At 38.7% G+C, this 9,833-nt stretch overlaps 1 long non-coding RNA gene across 1 annotated transcript; it reads right to left on the minus strand.

Annotated features, from left to right (window-relative positions):
• Positions 1–853: 853 nt before the first annotated feature.
• On the minus strand, positions 854–1,199 carry LOC120723453. Its single transcript, XR_005693757.1, has 2 exons — positions 1,147–1,199; positions 854–949 (listed from the first exon to the last, which is right to left on the minus strand). It is a non-coding gene; the product is annotated as an uncharacterized LOC120723453 (long non-coding RNA).
• Between the last annotated feature and the right edge of the window lie 8,634 nt (positions 1,200–9,833).

A 9,833-nucleotide genomic window follows, 5' to 3' on the forward strand; every position in this document is an offset into this window, starting at 1 on the left:
AATATAATATAATAGAATTCAACTTTGTTGTCATTGCACATGCACAGGTACAGGGCAACGAAATGCAGTTTGCATCCATCCAGAAGTGCTTTAGCCATGATATAGATATATTACAATATATATTTGCAATAATATAGATATGTAAGTATATTACAGAAATGGGTCTATTATGGTATGTTACAATGTACACGGTATGAAGTATGTTGTGAATATTCTATAACTATAAGTATGTACAGGCTGTAGTGAGTACAAACTATGTACAGGATATAAATATGAAAAACTACAGAAATCTGAGATATACAGAAATGTGAACTATGCAAATTATAAACAGTTGTAGGATTAAAAATCATATGTACAGAATGATTATTTACACAGAACTATACAGTAGTGCAGTTAAGTAATAGCTATAAGCTATAGTAATAGCGTTAAGTCCTGTAGAAAGTTAAATATGTTGTGCTCACTGGTTACTCTGGTATGAATGACTCTGAATTACTTTATGATAAATAACACACTATTGTCAAAAAACAGTGAAATAATTCCAGATCACAAGTTTTTAGTTCAAATACAAGTAACAACCTTTGACTTTTAATCAGGTTTTATTTAATTGTGTCAGAGAAAACATCATGTGCTCTTCATGTAGCTGAGTACATTCAGTGTTTAAAACAGAAGTTGTGCAGGTCTGAGATCAGCAGTTTTCTGAAACACCAAACTGAGGTACTGTTAATGCTGATGTATAGTGACACAGTTACAGGGGTGATTAATCCTTTTGACTTTTTGTCTTTAAATTTATCAATAAAACAGCTGCAGCTTTCACTGACAGCACATGTGGTACTTTAACCTTTGTACTGTTTTCTTCAGTTAATTTTGGAGTTACTACAAAGATTGAAGATATAGGATGATCTGTCTGCTGTCACTGGGTGGTGCTGAGGTCTGAATCTGAGGACAGCTCCTGTAATCACAAACAGAACAGAATTATCACAAACTGAAATATAAAGTTTATCTCTCAAATCTGAAATACAGCTGATCCTTCTCCGGCCTCACACACTCGGGATCTGAAGTTGTTCAGTCCTACAGTTCTGCCGACAGCTGTTTCTTTTTTATTTGTTTTAAAGGCTTTACTAACACATTTTCTAATATCATGTTTACCTTTGAGTTGTTGATGCTTTATAAATGGACATCTGCAAAGATGAGATGATGGAGCAGGTTTCAGTCGAGGTTCAGTCTGCTGCTGCATCCTGGTCGCAACATACAGAGGTGTTATCAGCTCAGTATTGAACAAGAAATATTAACGTTTCAAATTATTTGTCCTAAAGGATGCAAGCTGTACAGAGTGCTGAACATGTGACTTTGTGAACATAATTCATTAAAAATAATTTGGACAGTTTTTTAACCTGAATATTTGTAACACACTCAGTAAAAAAAATAATAATAATAATAATCAGGGGAAAAATGTAACATTTTAACTTAAACTGACAAGCGGAAGTAGTTGGTTTCAGTACATAAGTATCGGGCTTTGCTATTTAATCCGTAGCTATTGACTAATGAGGGGAATTTAAAAGTTGGCGTTAATGTCCTTCCACATGTGGAAAGCGACAGAAAACATGCTGCTGTTTGCACATATTTAATAATCAGCTCTGCACAGGAGCAGAAGCAGAGTCCAGCCTGTTGCTCTTACAGTATAATACTCATAATAAAAGTACAGTAACCGTGGTTAGTCACTGAGCAGCCCGGTGCATTTCTCTTGATTTCTTTAGTCAGGGTAAATTCATTCACCTGCACGGGGTAGCTAAACGAACTTTACAAAACATGTTTCCCCGACAGCTGAGTGCTCATTTTAGCTAGCTAGGTCCTTAGGTAGCTAGCTAAGGACCTAAATTACGGATTAGCTTACAAACACATTTAACTTACCAAAAATAATGCGGTGGGGCCTCAGGTCCTCCTGTCCGGTAGTCCAATTTACTGAAGAACACCTCAGGCTGTCACTTTGAAATAGTCGGTAATGTAAACGCTGGACTTCTTGGCATCTGCCATTCCCGAACAGACACGTGCGAGTTTGTCCGTGACCGCAGCCGCGTCGTCAGTGTTTTCTCCAGTCATTGGTCAGCATTATAATATATGCAAATACATGCGGGTCGGAATCCCCGCCCCCCAGCGCGCCCCCGTACGCCAAAACAGTGCCAGCAGAGTGAAACTGAAAAATGGTTTGAAACCGAAAAGGTGGATTGAAACCGAAAAGTGGATTGAAACCGAAAAAAAAAAAATTGTAAGCGAAAACAAAAAAATTACAGTTTCAATTAATTGTTTTTCACTATCAATTTTTTTTTTCGGTTTCAATACAAGATTTTTCAGTACATTTATTTCAGTTACAATATTTTTTTTTTTTTCGGTTTCAATCCATTTTTCAGTTTCGTTTCAAGGTGGCATCGTTCTGATTCCATAGAGTACCTGGAGAGAACCCAGGCAAACACGGGGAGAACATGCAAACTCCACACAGAAAGACCCCGGCCTGATGGTGGAATTGAACTCAGGACCTTCTTGCTGTGCGGCAACAGTGCTAACCACCGTGCCACCGTGCTGCCCCCACAAAAACGTACCTTTGCATTGATTATCCCAAACTCTAGAATTCTGCCGAATGGCTGCAATAAAATATTCTTAATTTGAGTTTTTAATGATTGGTAGAGAGCACTCCAGCTGTCATGTTGCAACCACAATGGGACCGCCTGAGTCAATCATTCACATCTAAGACAGTGCTTGTGATTTCACTAGAGCCACTGCAGTGCATTTCAGAAGCATCCCAGAACTGTTGTCTGTGTCAGTGATCCAAGTGTCACAGAAATGTTAAGACACCCAGTGAATTTCCACAGTTACGTGGCCATCCAAATTTTACCATGTGTGATTTTGGATGGGAACTTGGTAAAATCTGGTGACTTTATAGGATTTATTCACATAATTTTCATGCTCATTAAACATATTTATCCTGTGCCCAATTAGGATAGATGTTTCAACATACATACAGTGCTTTGAAAAAGCAATTGTCCCCTTCTTGATTTCTTACTTTTTGGTATTTTTGTTATACTTACATGTTTCAAATCATCAAGCAAGAATCAAGAAGTCACAAAAATTGAACCTCTCTTTTACAAAGTGATGCAGGGCAAAACCTGATGTGAACCTAGGAATGTCTGGCCAATCAAAATTACTCAGAGAGCACATCAATGACTCATCCAAGAGGTCACAAAAGAACCCAGAACTTCTAAAGATTTGGAAGCCTCAGTTAAGATCTGTTTTTATGATTCAACAATGAGAAAGAGGCTTGGCAAAACTTGCACTGAAGGGAGAGTTCCAAGGTAAAAACCACTGCTGACCAAAAAGAATACAAAGGATCATCCCACATCTGCTGCAAAACATCTTGATGATCACCATGACCTGGGGAAAAAGTCTGTGGACTGTTATGTCTAACACACGAACTAACACAGAATTTCATAAAAAGAGGATCATGCCAACAGTCAAATATGGTATGTGTCTCCTGCTTTCGTACCTGGATGACTTGCCATGATTAATGGAACTTTAAATTTGCTTCTCTATCAGAAAATCCAGAAAGAAAATGTCCAGCCACCAGTTTGTGCCCTGAAGCTTAGGGACACTGGTTATGCAGCAGTACAATGATACAAAACACACCAGCAAGTCAACCACTGAATTGCTCAAAAAACAAGGTTTTGGCCGAGTCAGAGTCAGGAATGAAATCCAATTTAGTTGGTTTGGCATGACCTTCAAACAGGCCAGACATCTTCAAAAACCCTCTATTTTGGCTGAATCAAAACAATTCTGCGAAAATGAGGTGGGGCAAAATTTCTTCACAACATCATGAAATACTTATGCCAGATCATGCAAATGCTTGATTGTAGCTCTTGCTGCCAATGGTGGTACAATCAGATATTTTATTTCCGCTCGATAAAGAAAACCATCATTCAAAAATTGCATTTAGTATTTACATGGGTTAGCTTTGTTGTAATTTGTTCTGAAACATGTAAATGTGGCAAACAATCCAAAACTATGGTACATTTAATTTCTGTCTGCTTTTAGATTTGAAAATTTAAGCACTGCTTTCCTTGCTTGTCCTGACAAAATGCCACTGTGTTGTATAGTAACATAAATTGCAGATGTATAAAATGTGCAATTGTGTTTTCTTTCCCTGTCTTATTAGCACAGACTTTGAGAATTGTGATTCTAGGGAAAGAAATGTCAAATACAAGCCCATTTTTGTGATTCTCAAAGCACTGTGGTAGCCAGTGTAAAGGAATCTAAAGAAAGCTTGAAATCTACTGCATTAAATGACTTCTTGTTCTTCAGTGGAAATGACACAAATTCGTAGCAGCAAAAATTATGATGCTTATATATAGAATTTTTTTGTGGAAATACAGTAACTGGAATTACCTTTACATACTTGACCTTACTGGTTGAAATATTGGCCTTGCCTAATGTGAGCATATAGTTCACAATTTATTAATTTGAAATATTCAGGCTCAAGAGTGGAAAATAAAAGTACTTTTTCTAAGAATGCAGGTGGATAAACAGAGAGCCTGAGTGGGTGCTTTCCATGTTAACTGCTGCAACAACGCCACACATGTGCAAGGAAGTTCTAATGTGCATATTGTGCAAGTTTCTGTGTGTGCGTGTGTGTGCATGTGTGTGTGTTTGCACATAAGCTTGGAGCCTTCTGGACAGGGCAGAGGGTGAAGGGGAGTGCTAACACACTCTCCTTGTCAGCAGCAAGGGTAATTACTCCTGGCTGAAATTACTCAACATTTGTTTATAAGCTCCCCTGAGCACACTGTAAATAGATTGTCTGCTCAAGTCCAATGCCATTGAAGCCCTGCTGTCCCCAGCAAACACACACACACACGCCCAAACACCTACGCACACACCCAAATACACACACACACACACACACAAATTTTCATATCTTAGTGAGGACATCTATATGACATAATGCTTTCCCTAGCCACTTACCCTAACCCTAACCATCAAAGATGAATGCCTAATCTTAACCCATAGCCTAACCCTAACCATAACCTAACTGTAACCCTGACACTAAAACCACATTTTGAGCCTCAAAGTGCCTTCAATCTTGTGGGGACAGGTATATTGTCTCAATAAGTGACTGTTGGTCCCCACAAGTATAATAAACTTCCAATTTTCTGTCCTCACACACACACACACACACACACACACACACACACACACACACACACACACACACACACACACACACACACACACACAGGCTTTAAATTCATTCAATTCCATCTTTATTTGACTTCACACATGTGAGCATAATGTTTTTATGCACTTTCCTTTTCTTCCATGACTTACTTATGTTGTAGACCTTGCCATAGTTAAATACTGGCACTGATCTCTCCGACACCACGTTTTTCAAGACTTCACTCTCCACGTTCCCTGTCTCTCCAGCTCCTTCTTTTGGCACCAACAATGAGATCTTTTTGGAATGCATATGAAGAGAAGAGAGAGAGAGAGAGAGAGACGAGAGTGAGTGAGAGAGGGTGAGAGAGAAACTAAAACACCCCAAGTCAAGGTCCATCCATGTAGTTATTATATGAGAAGGTTCCTGTCAAAAATGACAGTTTGAAACACTTGACCCACAAAAATGAATTCTCGGCCAGGGCCAAGTGACAGCCCAAAGTAATTCATTCTTTTGAAATGTTGCGGGAGATGGAGAGAGATGTGAGGAGAAGGCGAGTGACATAGAGAGTGATAGAGCAAGACAGAGAGATGGAGAATAAGGAGAGAGAATGAGGCAAAAGAAACAAAGAGAGATAGAGAGCATTGAAAAAAGGGGCACTAAGAGGAAAAAGAGGTGAATTTGAGCAAATTTAAAATAATCTTAAGGGATGAAACTGTTTAGTTTTACTCTTCTAGGATTACAGTATCTATTAAACAAGTGCTTTCAAACAACTAGTTATTAGTTTACCTAGTGACAACATGATACAATGTATTTGTTTCATTTCATTTCACAAGGGTCAAATACAAATGATGAGCTGCTTTTGTCTGAAATCAAGCACCCATTGTTCAGAACTTACTGTTAACTGTTCGTAGTACTGTAAGCTGCATATCTGAACAAAAAGTTTCGAAAGTGAAAACGTGGAGAGGGGGTAAAAGTGAAGATAATCAGAGAAAATGGCAAAAAAGAAAGTACAAAGGAGGGCTGACATGAAGAGAATTAAGGCCTCCAGTAAGTTTAGTTAACTGAGTCAGTCATTCAACATTACATTATGTACTGTGCACCTCCAGTTTATACAATCAGCATTTTATGGGAGGATTTGCGTTTTTAAACAACAACAAAAACAACTTGCAACACTGTAAACTGACTGCAGTTTTAGTTAGGAATGTTATTGTGCAGTTATGAAAAGCTATTGCTGAGCTCTTTAAAACCCTATGTCTAATTAAGCAGGATTGTTTATTCGATGTTTGGAAACGTGTTGTTTCTAAGAAAGTTGGTAACCAGAAGCCAAGTATGGAGGCGGCATAGGCAACTATAGTGTTTTAATCATAGACAGTATGAAAGATGGATCCAGGTACCAGGATGCTATTCAGTGATATCTGAATTCCTGTTTTGAATACTCACATTGGGAGTCTTCACCGGGTGGGTCTGACACTACCTAACAACTTGGCTGAAAACTCATTAGGCAATCAGAAGAATCAGAAGTCAAGCCAGAAAGTTATTTTCCCCAAGACTTCTATAAGATCAGAAGTGTTTTTACAACCACAGACGTCAACATTTTTCAGACCTGGAAGAAACATTTTATACTGTCAGGGCTGTTAGTAGTTGTTTGTTTCCTACCATGCACCAAAACATGAACTTAAAATGTGTCATTTTATCTGTAAAATGTATATTGCACTTTATGCTTGTATGTGTTTATTTATTTTAAAGCAGCACATAGGCATAAAACTCCTAATTAAATTGTATTGCCAAGTACAATGACAATAAAGGCTTTCTGATTCCAATTTGCCGTTTTTCAGCCAAATAAATAAAAGAAAGAAAGAGTTATGAAAGTAGCACGAAGGAGAGAGGGATAAGATAAACCTATTTAAAATATAAATGCGTCTTATTAATCCACAAGAGCTTCAAGGTGGAAAATTTGACTCTGTTTTCTATAATTGATTAGCTAATGATGATTTTGATTGTATTCTTCTGTAAAAACCTCCTAACATATGTTGGTGTTATTGAAAGCTGCCATCCGGGCTAATTTGTCTTAATTACACTGAGTGTATTTGCTGCCTACTACCGCCGTCCACTGAGAGAGACAGACACGTTAGATAGAGTGGAGAGTGGGGAGCGCAACATCTGTCTGTTAAAGAGTCGAAGCACACACACACACATGCGCGCGCAACACTCATTCATAATTGCAGTAACACATGCTCACAAATACACAAATCTGAACACACTCGCATACTCACACCGGCACATACAGTGGAAAACAAACACATACACCTCTCTAATAATAAAACCTTGGTACAGCAACCTCACCACCATCCCTTAGCCCTTACCTCCCATGTCCTGCTAATAGCAGCTACCACAGAGGTGACTGTGTGCAAATAGGGCCGTAGCGCCGATGGCCATCCATCAGAAGGCCCCAGAGCAACATTACACCACTCTAATGGCCCACTCTGGCCTTCCTTATGATATTAATCCACCGCCTCACAGCACTGATTTCATTTGTAAAGTGGTAGGGGGAGAAATTTTTTTTTTAGTTTGTTTTGTTTTGTTTTGTTTTGTTTTTATCCACATTTACATGTACTAACGTACATAGATGCAGATCTCCAATTCAACACATACAAGCATGCTGTCTCTATGATGCATATCTCCATACATAAACATAAAAAACAAGATCAGCAGATGTCTGCACTCTCGTTGACTTTCTCTTAGTCTTTTTCATGCAGACCCTTAACTGACCATCACCGTGAGTCTAATTATATAAAGCAAGGCCAGCATAGTGCATACATCAAACTAACTCGGTAGGTAGTAAAAGAAAATTATTGGAGAGTCTTCGATGCAGTCTGAAAACGTGAAAATCAAGAAAACAACAATTAAATTGCTTGGCATACCTTGGAGACTGCACAAAAACACACATTTACTTTGAAGATCTCAGAGGTGTTTGCTGGTAAGTTTAGACTGATGCAGGCAGTTGCTTGAAGGACACAGTGAAGCACATATTTAACACTTAACATCACTGCAGTTTCACTGTCCTCTGCTGGCTTGACAAACTGTAGCATTTAACATTTAACACATAGCATAGCATACACATTCTGCAATCCCGTAACTAGTGGTACTGATTCATAGTCATAGTCAGGTCTTGTCCTTTCAATGACAAGTAGCTATTTTTTACTTGTCAGCTGTCTCACACAAAGCATGAGTTATGGTTCTTACGGTAATTATACAGGGTTTCTGCTACTTTGTGACGTGCGCTAGAAAATGCATGTATAATTCACTAAAAAGAAATTATACTCACTGCCCCTTTATTAGGTATACCTGTTTAGCTGCTTGTTAATATATATATATTTAATCAACAGCAACTCAATTCAGCAAGGAGACATGGTCAAGAAAACTTGCTAAAGTTCAAACCGAGCATCAGAATGGGGAACAAAAGGGATTTAAGTGACTCTGAACATGGCATGCTTGTGGGTGCCAGACAGGCTGGTTTGAGTATTTCAAAAGCTGCTGATCTACCAGGGTTTTCCCCGGATAACCGTCTCCAGGATTTATAGAGAATGCTCTGAAAAAGAGAAAACAATCACTTCTCTTGGCACAAAAAATGCCAAGAATGGCCAGACTGAGCTGATAGAAATGCAACTCAAATAGTCATTTGTGAAAACCAAACTATGCAAAAGACCATTTCTGAGTGCAGGTCAACCCTTGAAGCAGATGGGATAGAGCATCAGAGGACCACAGAGATCAGCGACAATTTTGGCTCCTCAAAAATGGACAATAGATTGGAAAAATGTCGGCAGGTCTTTGATCTTTATTTGGGCTGCAACATTCAGTTGCTACGGTCAGTATTTGGAAACAACATAAAAGTACGGATCCATCCTGGCTTGTAGGTAAGCATTTTGAGTGCTCAGCTAGAGTAGAAAAGCGCTATATAAGATCCAGTCCATTTACCATTTTATCATTGGTGAATTTTTAAATCCCACACAATATGTGATCATTTCTAATGATAACTTCTAAGGATAACTTCTCCTTTAGTGACACCATGAACTTTACATTTGTGATTTTAGTTGCTGTAGTAGCACGGGCATTAGCACTGTTGCCTCCCAGCAAGAAGGTCCTGCATTTGATTCCACCACCTGGCCGGGGCCTTTCCGTGTGGAGTTTGCATGTTCTCCCGGATACTCTGACTGAAGTTAGTGGGGATAAGTTAATTGGCAATTCTAAATTGACAAATAGGTGTGAATGGCTGTCTGTCTCTCTGTTAGACTGAATGAGCTACAGCCCCCCCTGTGACCCTGACAAGGATAAGTGGAAGAGAATGAGTTGTTGGTTCTCAAGAACCAATTGAATTGGAACATGAAGACACATGTTATCAAGCCACAGGCTCAAAAATGTGTTTCTGAAAACAAAATATCTCCAAACTTATGAGATCACAATCCCTATTTTAGTGTTAACAGCATGGTAAATACAACCACTCCCATCTATGTCTACGAGTGGTTACTTTGAAGCCCCTATCTCAATGAGTATGAAGCCATTTAATTTCAGTGGTCTTTGGAGCATTAAAAAACAAACAAACATATGCACAGAAGAACTATTGAATTCGTGTTTT

Source organism: Simochromis diagramma, unplaced genomic scaffold (assembly GCF_900408965.1).
Source record: "Simochromis diagramma unplaced genomic scaffold, fSimDia1.1 OVJJ01000680.1, whole genome shotgun sequence".
NCBI classification, from domain to species: Eukaryota; Metazoa; Chordata; class Actinopteri; order Cichliformes; family Cichlidae; genus Simochromis; species Simochromis diagramma.